This window comes from Pteropus alecto, unplaced genomic scaffold, assembly GCF_000325575.1.
Source record: "Pteropus alecto unplaced genomic scaffold, ASM32557v1 scaffold131, whole genome shotgun sequence".
NCBI lineage: Eukaryota > Metazoa > Chordata > Mammalia > Chiroptera > Pteropodidae > Pteropus > Pteropus alecto.
The window spans coordinates 8,374,718-8,391,533 of record NW_006434709.1 but is presented as its reverse complement, the minus strand read 5'-3'; the positions used below and the strand labels follow the sequence as shown (position 1 = coordinate 8,391,533).

General features: G+C 37.9%; 2 pseudogenes; one reads left to right on the top strand and one right to left on the bottom strand.

Moving 5' to 3' along the window:
* The first annotated feature begins 11,697 nt into the window (after positions 1-11,697).
* LOC107195505 lies at positions 11,698-11,932 on the top strand (annotated as a pseudogene).
* A 3,477-nt stretch (positions 11,933-15,409) lies between these two features.
* Positions 15,410-15,526, bottom strand: LOC112478052 (annotated as a pseudogene).
* Between the last annotated feature and the right edge of the window lie 1,290 nt (positions 15,527-16,816).

The window sequence follows — 16,816 nt, the reverse complement described above, 5'->3', positions numbered from 1 at the left end:
ACGAGAAAGAAAGATCAGCTGGAAATCTATTGTCCAAGTCAGAAATACTGAAAGCCATGGACAGAAAAGAATAGAAAGATGGTAACTGAAGAGGTGAAATCTATGGAATTTTATAGCCGATTGGATCCAGGGTACAAAGGAGTTCCACATGTTCCAGAAGTTTCTAAGACCTGTGTTAGGACACTGGTGGTGCCATTATGAAGGAGATGTCCCAAACTGGGCTCTGAACTCATTCTCTTCCACCTCTCCAGGGACCTCAAGCCAACAATTGTTTTGTCATTTATCTTCAATTACTTATTTTCATTGATTCCTTTCCATTTAAGCCTAATCAAGACTCTCTCAAATTTAAAAAACAAAACAAAACAAAAACAAAACTCTCTCCTTGAGTTTTGGTGGGAAGGGTAGGCTAACATCCTCATCTGATATATAGGCAGTCAAGAGATGGTATCTACGATTAATGGAATGAAAAATGGAGCTTATATAAGTTTGAATGAGAGAGGGGAAAGAGAGGTATAAGTAAACTAAATTCTCATTTAACATATCAGGAAGTTAATAATGTCTCAAGCTGATAAAGCAAGAAACAGTCATATTAGGAGTTGATTAGCGATATGGTGGTTACCACAACATAGAAGCAGTTCAAAATGGTTGCCTCTGATCTGGGAAAGGGTGGCTTAGAAGATTGTTCTTGTTTTGAACCATTTGCGTGCATTTCTTTAATGAGGTTTTTGAAGCTTTATTCTTTCTTTCTTTTTTTTTAATATGATAAGGAGAGAGACCTTAAAAAATAATCCTCCCCAAATTCACATCTCCCTATGGCGACCACAGTCTCTCTTCTTCCTTAAAATACATTCCTTAATATATAATAATAATAGTAGCAGTAGCTAACATTTATTACATTATTATGTGCCATGCGTTGTACTAATTGTTTTACTTTCACCATCTCATTTAATCTTCCCAGTGAATTTATTGCAACTAGATATCTTGAAGGAATTGTCTGTGCTCACATCCACATTTGTCTACAATCCTCTCTCTCCTCCACCCACTGCAGACTGACTTTTGCTACCCAAACTCAACTTAGATTGCTCTCAGTGAAGGAATCCATAACTTCCCTACTGTTGGAACTAGTTATACTTTTAGCATTTTACTCCTTACCTCCCTTCGCTTTCACTCTTTTGGTTTCTCTCCTGCTTCTCTGGCTTCTTATTCTCAGTTTCCTTTATGATCTATCTTTCTTCTACTCACCTCTTAAATGTTAGTATACCTCAGAGTTCCTTCTTCAGCCTGCTTTTCCTTTCACTTTATATCCCTTCGGACTATTCACAAATTCAATCCTATTACTTAAGTTACCAGTGATGAAACTCAGACTTCTGTCTCTGTCCCAACAGTTCTTTCTCCTGAGCTACAAACCGAAAGATGTCTATCTGACATCCTAATCTGGGCATCTCAACTCAACAAATCTCAAGTGAAATGCATCAACATTCCCCCATACTTGCCCTTCTGTGTCTCTCTCAGGGACACTATCATCCACACAGTTGCTGACTTCCAAATGTTTACACTGTCCTTGATTCCTTAGCTGTCCTCCACATCTAATAACATCTAATTAACCACTGGTACAGCCTGTACCCTCGGCCTAGATTCTAGCCTTCTCATCTAGGGAGCCACTACCTTAATTTGCACTGTCATCATCTCCTATCTAAACTATGGCAATAGCCAGATAATTGGTCTCCCTGCCCTCTCCATCTTGAGTCTATTCTCTGCATTGCAGCCAGAGTGATTCTTCCTCATATGCATATCTGAACCTGCCTCTCCTCTGCTAAAAGCATTTAATGGTTTCCTGTACCCTCAGCCTAGATTCTAGTTGCCCTCTGCTCTTCTGTCTCAGGCTATAGCTCTGGCTCCTGCCACACAGAACTGTTTACAGCCTCCCAACTCTCTCTCCCTACTTCCAGGCATTTGCACTTGCAGCTCCCTCTGCCTGAGATCATCCTTCCCACCCTGTTCTCTTCCTTTCTAATTCCTACTAGTCTTTCTTGATTAAGCGTAGATGTTTTCTCTTTGGTGGAGGCTTGTTGACTCCAAAGTCTGAGTCAGGTGCTCCTTCTGGGCATTCCCATAGAATACTATCATAGCACTTGCCATACCACTGTATTTACCTGTTATCTTCTCTGTTTCTCTTACTAAACTGCAAACCTTTAGTGGGTAGATGGTGTATTAGCTATCCTGGCAGAGTGTCAACCCAATGAATGAATAATGGGAGGCAGTCCTAAGGATTGGAAAGAACATGAAGTCTGGATTCAGCTAAACCTAGATTTTGTTTTTTTCCTCTTCTGAGTTTCCACTCCCGCCCCCCACCCCCACCCCCAGTTGTAAAAAGCAGATGGCAGTTTCTTCCTCAAAGAGTCATTGTGAGGATTAAATGAGATGCCGAACATAGGATGTGGCACACAAGAGCTTAGAGTCAGTGTGTGTTACCATCCCCAACTCATAGCAGCCAGAGGACTTGAGTTCCCTGGGAACCTGGTTTGAGAGAACAAGGATGAATTCAGAGATGGGTCATGTAGGAGGGGAGGCCAGCAGGAAGCAGAGAGTTGGGCCTGAATCTGACGAGGGAGCTAGAGGTACAGGTTTGGAAATCCTCAGTTTAGGAGCACCAAGCTGCGGCCTAGGAGTAAATGAGACTGTACCTTGGGGAAAGCTCAGGCCTAGGGAGCAGTAAAGAGAAGATCTGCCTTTGCAAAAGAAGCTGGAGGAATGTTCTATGGGATGTTAGAGGAAAACCAGGATGAGGAGGGAGAAGTAACAGTGTCACACACTGCAGAGAGATTAGGGAGAATGTGCTTGTGGGTTTGGTCCTAATGAGGTCAGAGATGTCCTTGGAAAGAATGTTGATGGCTGTTTTGCGTAGTTAATCATTTGTTCTAGTTCAGAGTAGAAAGAAGGGGAAGATGTGGGACTTACGGTTCCAGAGCAAAAGCCATCTGAACTGATAAGCGAGGAAGGAAGGGCTGAAGATAACAATAGCAGCAAAAACTGTCCATAAATTAACCACAAGGCTGAGTTTGAGCACATGCCAGTGCTCAGATGCCAGAGACCTTCCCTACTTCTCACCCCAACCCCACCAACTCCTGTCCCACTAAGAATACCAAGGAATAACCAGGCACGGGTGTCAGGAAGCTGTAGAAGCATATACAGAGAGTTTTTTGTTTAGTAACTACCATTTGTTCTTTTCTGAGTGGCAGGCATTGTGCTGAATGTCTTGTGCATATTATATCACTTACTCCTTGCAACAATCTTTTAAAATATTATCGTCAATTAGTTATTGAGAAAACTAAGGTTTAGAGAAGTTAACCTGTTGGAAGTCAACTGGTAAGTGATAAGCTGAGATTAAAACTGGGCTCTCTGACTCCAGAGCCCTTGCTCTTCACTGGCTTGAAGGTGTGAGGGGTAGGTGGCATAAGGAAGGGGACCTGAAGAAGTCTTAGTCTGGAAGTAAAGGGAGAAGCATCGCAAGACTTCTGAAAAGTTAAGGAGCCTGTTTTGTGTATATAATCTGCCCAGCCAAATAATGAATGAAGTTTACTGTACACCAAAGGCTAGAACCACCTAGAACTGCATGGTCCCATAACACTCTCATCACTGATGCAACATTCTCCATCTGTGTTGTCTAATACGGTAACTATTAACTAGCACACAAGGCTACTGACTGAGCACTTGAAATGTGGCCAGTGTGACTGAGGAACTGAATTTTTAATTTCATTTAGTTAAAATTTACATTTAAAAACTGATACTTGATTCAGTTATCAAAAAATTTTAAGTACATATATATTTTAAATTTAAAAAGTAAGAGTTTATTTTAGGCTATATATTCTAAGGTACACTTTTTGGAAGATGGAGATTTTAATTGGATCTTGAAAGATAAAGTAGAATTTGAATTATTGAAGTAGAGGTGGATATTCAAAATATATAACAAGATAAAAAAATCAAGGAAAAAATTTTTGCGCAAATAAGTTTGGAGGGGCAATGAACAAATCAATTTGAGCAACGCAGAAAGATTTTAAGAATAGTACACAGCAAGTCAGTATAATAGGACTGAGCCAGATGTGGAAGACCTTTAATATCTGAATAAATATTTTGATTTTATAAAGTTGGCAATATGTATATTTAAAAAATATAAAGATACAAAAATATAAAGATATAAAAATATATTGTTGACACAATAAAGTAATATTCTAAGAAGATTAATCTTACAAACATATTATGAAGCTGAAATCAACTCTTTCTGGAAGTCCAACTAAGAGTCCAGAAATAGTTTCATGTGGTTACTAAGATCAAGAATGTTAGGAAGAAAGTAGAAATGGCTATTCTAGCTATGGCAAGAACTCTTGCCTTTCAATGAGACAAATTTAAATACTGAAGATTTTCTTCTGTTTTGTAAATAAAAATTAAAAGGCAAAAACAATAAATTTGAAGGTTTATCTGCATGTCTAAGAATTTGCCTAATTATTATTATTATTATTTGACATTCAGTATTATTTTATATTAGTTTCAGGTGTATAGCATAGTGATTAGACATTTATATAATTTACGAAATGATTCCCCTGATAAGTCCAGTACCAGCTGGCACCATACATAGTTATTACCACATTGTTGACTATATTCCTTATGCTGTACTTTACATTGCCCATGACTATCTGTAACTGCACATTTGTACTTATTAATAAGTACAACCCCCTTAAGTATATTTTGAACAACTTAGTGTGTGAAACTACTTATTCAATTTAAATTTTTGTGAAATCTAAAAACAGCTAGCATCAGAACTGATATTTGCTATACATGTAGTGTGCACTAGATTTCAAAGGCAAATGAAAGAAATGAAATGTAAATAGCTTATTAATAATTTTAATTGGTGCATGCTGAAATGATAAATTTTTGATATGATGGTTTAAATAAACATATTATTAAAATTAATTTCATGTTTTTAGAAAAATTTAATATGGCTACTAGAAAGATATTAATTAAATGTGGCACACATTACTTTCTGTTGGATAGCTTTGAATTAGAGGAGGGGTCCAGGTACTAACAGAGGTTTCAGTTAAGTGGTGAGAAGGGAAGGCCTTTCTCATCCTTTTACTACTATAGGCCTCTCCACTCCTCCTTCCTCCCTATCCTTTTTATTCTTCTCACCCTTGAGGTAGGAAAGGCATTAGGCACCTAATTATACCTCTCCAGAGTGTTTAATTTTAAAAGACAGCAGAGGTCGTGTGGCTGCTTTACATAAAGGAGTGATTCATTGTCATTGGATTTTAGGCCTTAGTGAGGGAAATACTTGGCCTTCTAGAAGTTTCTATTGATAGGCGCTGGTGGCATCCTTTTTGGACTTCCAGGATTGTCCTGATTTACATGTTCTAATCATGTAATTACTCATAGTTGTCAAACTTTGAATTCCAGTTTAAGGTTCCAACATGTGTATGTACAGGAAATTATCAGTCTGCTTACGTATATTGCTACTCTCCCTATTCTTAAAAATGGGCCTTTCTGAGGAGTTAAAAGATACCTGCAGTCATAAACGCATCTTGCTTGAGCCACGGATCTGAGGAGGCATCATTTTGTGAGACTAAAAAGCTAAAGATTGTACATCTCCAAAGTCTATTCTCCAGAGCCCCTATTAAAAGGACTTGTGATAACAGCCTTGGTTTCTTTATATGTAAATTGGGGAAAACAATAGAAAGAAAGCATTTGGGTAGACTCATGAGGGTTTGAGAGGACAAAATGAATTCATACTTGTAATGTACTTAGACCAGTGTCTGGGATATAATAAACCTTCAACTCAATCAATGTTAACTATTAATATAAAATAGGTATAGAATACTTCTAAATGTGTGCCAGAAATTATGTGGTCACATGCAATAGACATCTGATACCAATTAGAATATTTATTGGAAGCATACTACACTATCTTACCCAATAGAAGGAAAAGTTTGGAACGATCAAATCCCAGGAGAGCTAGGTACAGCTGGACCTCAAGAACCTGAATGCCACAAGCACTCTTTGTCTCTTGTCTCTGTGCTTCTGTGTTAACTTCCTCCTCGCTCACTGTAGAAGGGCTTTCTCACACAGCCAGAAACCAACAATTCCCGAGTCTATTCCATGTACCTTCCTCCAATGGCGAGTCTCTTTTCAGTTACAGTTAAAAAAGAAAAAAATCCAAGGAAAAGACTATGAGTGGCCTAACTTGAGTCAGGTACCCATTCTTAGACCAATCAGCCTTGGCTGAGGGAGCCAGAACATATAAGAGCATGACTGCTCTTGTTGGAACCCCATAGTTGGGGTTTGGGTAGAGAAGTTCCTAAACATAAGTGAGAGTGCTGGGCAGATCCTTGCCATGCTCAGTCATTGGCTGAGGACTACTAGGGAAAAACATAGCCTCAGCCCAAACACTGCAGCAGGTCCCAAAGGAACTGCAACTGGAGGCTCTCGGCTAACTGCTCCTTTCACAGCTGATCACTAAGTTCTTGAAGGAAGATTTGAACAGCATATCTACCCATGGTTGCCACAGTCCACCATTGTGCTGCACAGATGTACCTCTCTGCCCAAGTTCATGGAGCAGCTTCTCTATGCTCCTCTATTCTGAGGGGTTTGAGTTTTTGTTAATAATACCCTTCTCAGGTTGGGATTGCTGCACTTATCCATTCAAGGTCACAGTTCAACAACAGAGTGCCAGAGGCACTCATGTGGGTTCCCTGAGTTCTACACATAGTCTTCTCTGACTCCATTGTGTAATAGGAGCCCTGCCTCCACTTGCTGATCAGGGACAATGATGTCTGCCAAGATGGTGACTCTTTTTCTTGCCTGCTGGTCCCCTGTCACAGGAATCCAAAGTGCCCAGGCACTGTGTCCACTAGCAATAATGTATTCTCTAACTAGTCCTTCTAACCCTGCAAAGCCCAGAATTGCAGGTATGAGAAACATAAAATCCTCCAGAAGGTCATTGGTAGTGACAGAAGTGGAGCCGCTCCTGCTTCCACTTCTTGGTTCCTAGGCACATATTTCCTTCCTACTAGGGACATAGTACCATATAAAGGCCTCTGATTCAGTGCATATACTGCATCATGGAAGAGTACTCAATCCTTAAGAGTCTTGCCTTCAGGATGACATTTTGTAATCAACAACCAAGTTATAAGATCCTTTAGGATAGGGAATCAAAGTTATTCATCTAAGTAAATCCAGAATCTTTCATGTCACCTGGAATATGATATCGATATTCCATATGTATTAGTTAACCAAATGAAGGAATGAATTAAAGAATAATAAATTAATTTTAAAAAGAACGCTAGATGAGTACATGGCATTTGCGACTAGGGAGTAGTATGAGATGGCTACGAAACTGGCAATGTCATTCATAATCATGTTTCAGCTACCATCTATAAAGTGATGACTCCTGAATCCTTACCCCTTGCTCTTACCTCTTTCATGAGTTTCAGACAAACATTTACAGCAACAAACTTGATGTTTATGCCTGAATGTTCCAAAAGCACCTGCAACAAAACGTGTTCAAAATTGAACTCATTTTCCCACTAACCCTGTTCCTCCTTTTCCTCTGTTAATGCCACCCAGGTTGGAATCTTAGAATTCATTTTAGACTTTATCCTCTCTCTCCCTCAGTCTTCATATTCAATTTATTACTAAAATCTCGTTATTCTTATTTTTTCAATAGCTTTGGAATTTGATTTTTCCTCCACTCTGGATTCCTTCCCTCCAGCCACTCTTCCTTACTATCCATTTTCCTTATATTATTGTCAAACTGATTTTTTTGATTTTTCTAAAAAGAATATTTAATCATGCTTCTCTCTTTCTCAAGATTGTCTAATAGCTCCCCACTACTGTAAGATAAAATCCATACTTCTTGGTTAGCCGATTTAAAATGTCTTCCACGATCTGGTCTTGTCTGCCTCACTTACCGCCTTACAAGGCTAAAAGCTCGTGGTGGTAGGGACTGTATTCACTTCTTCTTTATCTTTCTAGTGCCTAACACAGTTTTGGGAACCCAATACAGTCTTTTTAAATGAATGAATGAGGAAATAAGACCTGAAATAGGCTTTGAAGATTGGGCCGGGTGGATAAAATATAGATAGATCGAATCTGGATCCTTCAAATAATTATTGGGCTACCAAGTTGAGTTTATAGATGAAAGAGAGTCCTTGTTGTTAATTTTTGTATCTCCATGACCAGCCAATTATTTGGCACATAGTAAGTATGTACTCAATAAATATCGTATTAATTAATATTAATTGATGAATGGTATTGTATATTCAGCCAAGCCAGCATTTATTTCTTTTGGGAAATGTAATGCTCACTTCATGGCAGAGCGACTTATTGAGGGAAGAGATGAAAACTCCATTAATTCTTTGTGAAGCAGCTACTATGCTGGCCAGAAACCTGAGCAAACAGACCAGGCTTCAAGACAATTTAATCAAACACATTTCTTATTGACCAGATTATGGTCCTGCTGTTAGAGAGGACACCTGTCTTCTTGAGATCAGTGGCTCCAGCATTAGATTTATTAACTGTAACTAGATCTGGCTGTAGATGCTGCCAAAACAGGAATATCCCAAGGTGTTGTTACTGGATGCTAATTTTGGATAAATACCTCCTGGAGGCTTTAAGTCTTTTAAAATGAAGATTGTATGCTCTAATAAATTATAAATATTATTGGAGTTTCCTTTTCAGTGAATAGTTTAACTCATATTTTTTGTAGTTGGGATATATAATGAACACGCTGGCATTTTAATACTTATATCGAGTTTAGAAGTCAAATATTTTACAAGGTCCTAGGAACTTGTTTTCAAAGTAGTGTGTTATGAAAACTGACCCCGGCTGCAATATGATCATTCCCTTCGGAGAACTTGCAAGTAAATTTAGTTAGTTAAAGCTTCTGCCAGCATGATTCTACCCCAGAGAATAACGAGAATATTTCCAGTTGCCAGTTGCTCTTATCTACTGCTTGTCCTAATGCCTAATTTGGAGAAATTCCATTTTGCTGCAGGTTCAAGTCTCTGGGTTATCTTACCCCTGGACTTTTCTCCAACTGATTATCTCGAGCTTTCAAGGAAACTCAGTGGTCCATGATTTGGTGTCTTTCAGTCAAAATACAAAAGGGTAACCTGTTCAAATATCAATGGTCAAGACTTTATAAAACTTTTTTTTTTCTTGACAGGAAGGGTATTAATTGACCTTATTAGCTAAATGAGGAGATTAAAACTTAATAATAACCTTGGCTAATCTTCCATCATTAAACTGGAATGTTGTTAAATGTTTTCTATTATCATGTCCACATGAAATGGCTTTTCTAGCTTCCAGTTTAACTAGCTAGCAACTTCAACAAATCAAGCTTCAATCTTAAAATAAGGAGGTTTTCTTTTGACCCTCTGGGACAGAGAATGGAGAAATGAAAAGGAAGAGGCCAACTTATTCATCCCAGTCACCAAGAAGCTTGGAGCTTGGGGGAAAGATTTTCCCCAGAGGTGATAGAATGTCATTTACAGTGCTCTAAAAAATTAATAAGGCAATTTGATTTTTAACGCTTCTGAAATCTTAGTGTAGTGCCTTTTTATAGCCTTAAGCTGTATGTTTAAAAACACATCAAAATGTCAATGTGGGCCTTTAGACATCAACCTTCTTACTGTTTCCAAAATGATTTCTTTCTTATTTGCAGACTTACATCTTCATTTGAGAACAATCTGAAATGCTCCTAACTAGTTGTGAGCAAGGCTGGTCACCTGGTGTCTTCAAAGTTAGTTAGGAGAAAATGCAGCCTGGTTGGAATTTGGTACCTAGGAATATTCAGGGTGGGGAGGGGCAGAGTTGTCTACTGATTAAGAGCACCAGTTCTGGAATCTGGTAAATGAGGTTTGAGTCCTGGGTCTACTGCTCACTAGTTATGAGACTTGTGCAGGTTGCTTACATCTCGTTGTTGAAAAGGAAATAATAGCACCTACTGAACATAGCACAGTGCCTCGCAAAATAGTAAGTGCTTGATAAATCTTATTAGCAAAACAGAAAATAAGCATCATCGTGAGCAAAACATTATACTCACAAGATTTTGTACCAGGTACTGAGGATACAACAAAGTGTAAGATAAAGGTTCTATCCTTCCCAGGCTGATTGGAGAGAAGAGATATGTATACACATATATGTTTATTAGACATATGTAATAATTTGATGTGGCACAGCTATGAGTGGGCAAGGAGTCACGGAAAGTTTGTCAGGGAAGAAAGAAAGGAGCTTGACCTTGGAGGAAGGGCAGTATCCATGTAAGCTGACTGCAAGGCCAGAGGCATTCTTAAGGCTGCCACAATTGCATAAATGACCCTTCCTGTCAACCTTACTGAGCACCTCAGGTATCTCAATGACTAAGAATTTATGGGGAAGGGAGGTACGGGGTCTTAAAAGGTCACTGGCCTTTTTTTTTTTTAACGGAAAGTTTTCAGTTTGATAATTTGAAAACAAAGATTTATTGCTAGCTTAAAAGTACTTATTTTCCTTAAGTAAATAAAATACTTTGTCAAATGTAGAACAGAAGTAATCCTCTGCCACAACAAAATAAAGAATTACTATGCATCCATCTGTGTCTAGCTTTCTTTGGAGATAGCATAACAGATATGATCCTTGGCCCAGAGATATAATCAAAACTCTGAACCATCCAAGTTCATATATAGTTTAATAAATAATGCTTAAGGAAAAGTGTGTGGTCCAGTTTAGTCCAGGGGAAATATGATAGCGGTGACAATGAAGAGGGGGAGAAACATATAGATTCACCTTTATAGATAGCTTCTTTTAGATATGAAATATTGTAAGGACAACAAGCCAGTAGATAATATTTTCCGAAAGACTCTTCTCTAGAGGCAGTAAAGGAATTCGGTGCTCTATTGTAACCAGAAACTTTATCAAAAGAAATTTTAAAAAATATCCCCAACATTGATATGCTAGGGGTAGAACTGTTGGAATGTCTTTCTTGGAACCCTACTCATTCATTTACTCTTCATTTAAAAAATTAATTTATTATGTTTCCTACTTGTGCCATGCAGTATATATTATGTTTCCTTCTCTCATGGAACTGGAGGAAGACAGGTAAGCTAATAAATCACTATATAATTACATACTCATCTATTTACTTATCTAAGAACTAATATTGAACATATCATGTGTTAGGGAATATTCTGGGTTCTGGGAATTCATTGATGAGCAAAAATAGGCTGGATTCCACCTTCATGGAGCCTCCATTCTGAGGGGAGAGGCAACTTACTCAGAGTCATGCTGAAAAAGGTAAAGTTGTAACTACGAAGGGGGTTCGAAGGAATAGTCATAAGGAAATCTGATCTCACAAGGAGGTCAAGGAAGGCTTCCCTGAGGAAGTGAAGAATGGATGGAGAACTGAAGGATAAAGAAGAGTTAGCTGGCAAAAGGAAGGATGGGGGAGCATTCCAGATAGAGGGATAAGTGTGTGGCTAAGGCCACGGTATGTCTCAGAGGCTGAAAGATGGTGAATATGGTTAGAAGAGGAAGATAAACCCACAAAGGATATAGAGGAGGAGTAGCTGAAAGTGAATAAGCAAACCAAGAGAGTGGTGGTCATAGAAGCCAGGGGAAGAGTGTTTCAAAAAAGAGGGCACAGCCAGATCTGAGACCTCTGCCACAACAATGCTCTGCCAGATCCTCGGTCAGGCCAAGAAGCATCCAAGCTTGATTCCCCTCTTCATATTTACCGGAACTGGACTGGAGCAGTGAGCATTGTATGTCTTGTGCCTGGCATTATTTAAACTAGATGTCTCTTGGGACAGAAAGAATAACCGTTCTGGATCCCAATGAGCAATACAAGTTCTACTCAGTGAATGCAGATTAAAGCAAACTGAAGAAAGAAGGTCCAGACTTCTAAATAAAATGTTTCATAATAAAGCTGCTTAGAATGAAGGTCTTCCAGAAGCCATCCACACAATTATTCACTTAACCAGGAAATATTTCCCCTCCAAATGCACAAAATTGTGTTGTTGTATTTTGTTGGGGTTTACACTGATTAATAAATGTTCGAAACTTGAAAAAAAGAAAAAAAGAGGCCACAGACAACAGAGTCAAATGCTGCTGAGAGGTTTAGTAATACAAGAACTAAAAATGTCCCCCAGATTTCACAACATGCAGGTCATTGGTAAGCCCAGTGGAATGATGGGTCAGAAGTGAGAATGGAATGGTTTGAGAGTGAGTATAACACGAGACCATGTAGGGAACAAGAGTATAGATTAGAAATTGCATTTGGTCACATATAATGGAACCTAATGACAGTAGTTTAACTAAATAGAGTTATTTTTCTTACATAACAAGAATGACAGAGGGTGACAGTTCAGACTGATGCAGTGGCTCCACAATGTAATCAGTGTCCTAGAATCCTCCTTTCTGCTGTCATCCTCAGCTTGTGGCTGTTTTTTGCATCATGAGTGCAAGATCGCTGCTCACTCTCAAGTTAATGTTTCAGATATGAAGAAGAAAAAAAGATCAGAGGAAATGTCTGGTGCCTATCCTAGGAAAGCAGAAATTTTCTGTAAATCTCTAGCTGACTTCAGCATACACGTCACTGGCCAGAACTATGTCATATGGCCACTCCTACCTGCAAGGGAAGCTGGAAAACAGCTCTTCAGATTGAGCCATTGCTGCTCCTACCAGAATCAGTTTCTATAGGAAGAAGGGAGGATGGATACTGAGAAGGCAACCACAGCAGCTACACAGCACATACAAATCACACATTCAAAAAGTGTGTTCATAAAGAGATAATGATAATTGGAGGGGGCTGTGGGATTGACTTTTTTAAAAATTGAGAATGACTTGAATATATTTAAAACTTGATGAGAAAGGTCTAATAGGATAGATTAAAAGTTCAAATATACAAGAACAAAAGGATAATTAACAGTGTAATTAGAAAGAGGGAAGGAATGAAATCTAAATCAGGAGAAGGGAGATTAAAGAGAAGAATAGATTCTCTACCATAACAACAAGAAGGAGAGAAATAGGCTTTTATGTTTTATATTGAGAGAATAAAGCGTCTATTTCCTCAATAATGTAGAGGTTCGCTATTGTTAATGAGAGGGTGGAAGGGAGTGATCAGAGCTTTGAGAAGTTTGAGATGTTAAAGTTTGAAATAGCTGTTGTAGAGCAAAACTGACTCGAGCATAAAGAGAACAAATAAACTTCTATCAGAGAATGCTGTCTCATTGCCTTTCCTGAGAAATATATTAGAGAATGAGCTTCAGATGATCAAAATGACTAGAAAGACATCAACATAAGGCCTGGCATTGAGCATTAAATATACAATCACTTATAGAACTACCCACATCCATGCCCATACCAGCTGAATATCCTCCCTTCCCCATCATTAACACAACCATTTATTCCACAAATATTTAGTGAATATCCTCAACATGCTAGATACTTATGCATGTCATATAGCATGCTGGGATGGGTTGGAAATAGAGCCTGGGAGAAGGTAGCAGTGGGAAAGCAATTGTTAGACAAGGTAGACCCTCTCTTAGCTGGGGAGATGCATAGAAATCTTAACATCCAGGCCCAGGGAGAGCAGCTAAACTCCAACCAGGCAATGGCGTGCAATGGGAGGTCTGATCTGAGCAGTAAGATGGGGGTGGTAGCATCTGACTTTGGGAGCTCTGGACAATTGCCATGGTGCCAGGGGCAGACATGGAGTTAAATCAATTGGAATAAGGACTCCTGGAAGAGCAGTCTAGCTGTGGAGATGGTGGATGCAAGGTTACAGGGTAGAACAGGTTTCGGCAGGCCTGCTTTTGACTTGGCTGATTCCTCAAAATGCCAGCCTTGGGAGGCTGCAGAAACCTAGCTGTTAGAGCCCCCAAAAGTAAAGGACCCTGATAAATTGACTCAAGGAGGCTGCATCTGAATAGTACTGCCCAAGTCAAGAGCTGGGTTGTCCTACATACATGTTTGTCTTAGAATGCCTAGTACAATAGAAAAGTATTTCTATTTCTATATTCTACTTACCACTATAGAGAGAATACATCATACTCAATGGAGCAGACAGTAATAATAACAACTACCATTTATTGCACATGCTACATGCTAGACAACTATTCTAGATACTTAATAGGATGTATCCTTATAATAACCCTCTGCGTTAGCTATTATCGTTCCCATTTACAGAAGAGGAAACTGAGCCTGGTCCAGTAAGTTTAAGTTAATTTGCCCAAGATCACATGGCAATAACTGGCTAAGCAAGAATTCTAGTGCATGTGCGACTACAGATCTACCATTATGCTGTCACTGTTATATCACACTGTTTCAATACAGTGTTGAACTCTAATGAGTATCAGTGAAATAATAATTGGTCTGCTTCTTTGGTAAGCAAAACTGGGATCACGGGACATTTCTCAGGATCCATTGCTAAAATGACAAGACCATGCTGCCCTCTATCAGCTTCAGTGACATTGGTCACTGGTAATTTTCAGAATGAATAAGAATATCTGACATTTAGATTGTGATATACACTTCCTAAAATACTTTACTCAAGCTTATCTCATATTATTATGAACACTGAAGCCCACACATATACGCACAAAAATCAATGCAAAATTTTTAATGAATATAAATTCCATTTGTGGTAAATGCCAGTTATACTCACTGTATAACTGTGACTTTTTTTTTTTTTACTTCTAGAGAAATAAAAACACGATTTAGGTTTTCCCACACTTTTGTTTGCTTATCACTTATTTCAAAATTAATACATATGTTTTTAATTAATTAATCATTTTATGGTGACATTGGTTAATTAAATCCAGTAAGTTTCAGCTGTACATTTTAACAGTATATTTACATTGTGTGTTCACCTCTCACAGCTAGAGTTCTTTTTGTCACCACATATTTGACCCCTTTTACCCCATCTACCTCCTCCCTAAAATTAATATTTTTTATTGAGGTATGTGCTTATTACTTTTCAAAGATACACAAAAGTAGAGAGACTAGAAGCTCCAAATATCACTCAGCTTCAGCAATGATCATTTATCTAGTAAGTATGATGACATGATTTCTGAGAGTTGTCTCTTAAAGCCTTTCTGGTCTAATTACTACTTCATTCGTATAATATCTTGGTGTTTCCACATCATTGGTATAATTACTCATGACTGATGTAGGGGACATACTATTAAATGCTATTGTTGAAGTTAGCTCACTATAGCTCACAAAGTATTTCTGTTTTACCTGGGAACATATATACATATTTTTTTGAGTTTTAAGTTTTGGCTTAGCTTGGGATTGAAAATATATTTGTTTGGTATCTGTTGGCCCCATTGAATTGGTCTGTGTTTACCACACTGACCATCTATTCTTTTTTTTTTCTTTACGCCTACAACACCTGGTCTTTCTAGATGGTCTCCCATCCAAGTACTAACCAGGCCTGACCCTGCTTAGCTTCCAAGATCGGACGAGATTGGGCGTGTTCAGGGTGGTGACCATTTATTCTTAACACTTTTTCTGTTAACGCAGAAACAGAAAAGAAATTTATCCTCTGCATAGATAATCAGACAAGAAAATTGAGCTGCCTAAATAATGACAGTGTGCATAATAAAGTATTTCAGGGAGTTATGTGATGCTCATAATCCTACAGGTTTGATGTCAGTGTGGGCCAGTTGGGTTCTGATGCTCATTCAGCCTTCTTCAAAACATGACAAAGTGGATCAGGTAAGAGTGTATAAATATTTCAACCAAAATGTATCCTGTTACTGGATAAAATAAATAAAAACAATAACAACAAAACTACACTCATCCATTGTTGAGAGTGGAGCCATAACATTGCATTTTTATATAAATCTAATAACCATAGTTCAAAGTTCTTTTAAGGAATTTTAAGATCGAGATATTTTTTCCCTAGCTAGAGGATAATATCTCGTTAAGATGTAGATTTCTTAGAGAACTTTTCCTATATAAAAATTTCAAGTTAAATTCTGATGCTTTTGCAAGGACTCAAATTACTTTTAAAATAGATATATCACATCTTATCACTTTTCTCTCAGTTATAGTTTGTAGATATAAACTCCCTAATAATCTGGAATTGGTTTAATATGATCTGATAGTACTATTTGCTCCCAACGCTCATTTTATTTTATTTTTTTTGTGTGGACACTTACTCTAAAGTAATTATAATTTTATAGATTCAGATTTCCTGAGTTGTATTCCAAGCTACCTGGTGAATTATTTGTTTTAACCCATCCTGTTATATAACTAACATTTTAAAATATTTTCTTATAATTGCTTCTTTAAGATGCTTGAATCTTAACGGTTATTCACCTTCCTAATCAAAACACTATTTAATGTTTTGATATATTTTTAATTTAATAAAAACAATTATATCCTATTTACAAAAGACACTCTTAAAGCAGCATATTAAAGAAATGTTAAAAATAAAGGAATGGAAAAAGATTCATTAGGGAAATGTTAATTAAAAAGGTGGATATAGCACTTTTATACTCATTATCCTACTTGGATATTATCCAGCATAGCATTGCAGTATTGTAAATACATAACCTTTATGGACTAAGCAGTCTGAAGAAAAACAGGTAATAGTGATGACTTCCTAAACCCATTGAATCATCCTTGCCTCTCCCTACCCCATTGCCTGTAGGATCCCACACAACCCAGTAGGAACCAGTTCCAGTTTCCCCAGTGTTTTTCTCCTCACTCTCAATGGACTCAAAATCTAGCACTGAATAAAACCGACTACACTTAGAACTGGAGCTCAATGAACTTTAAA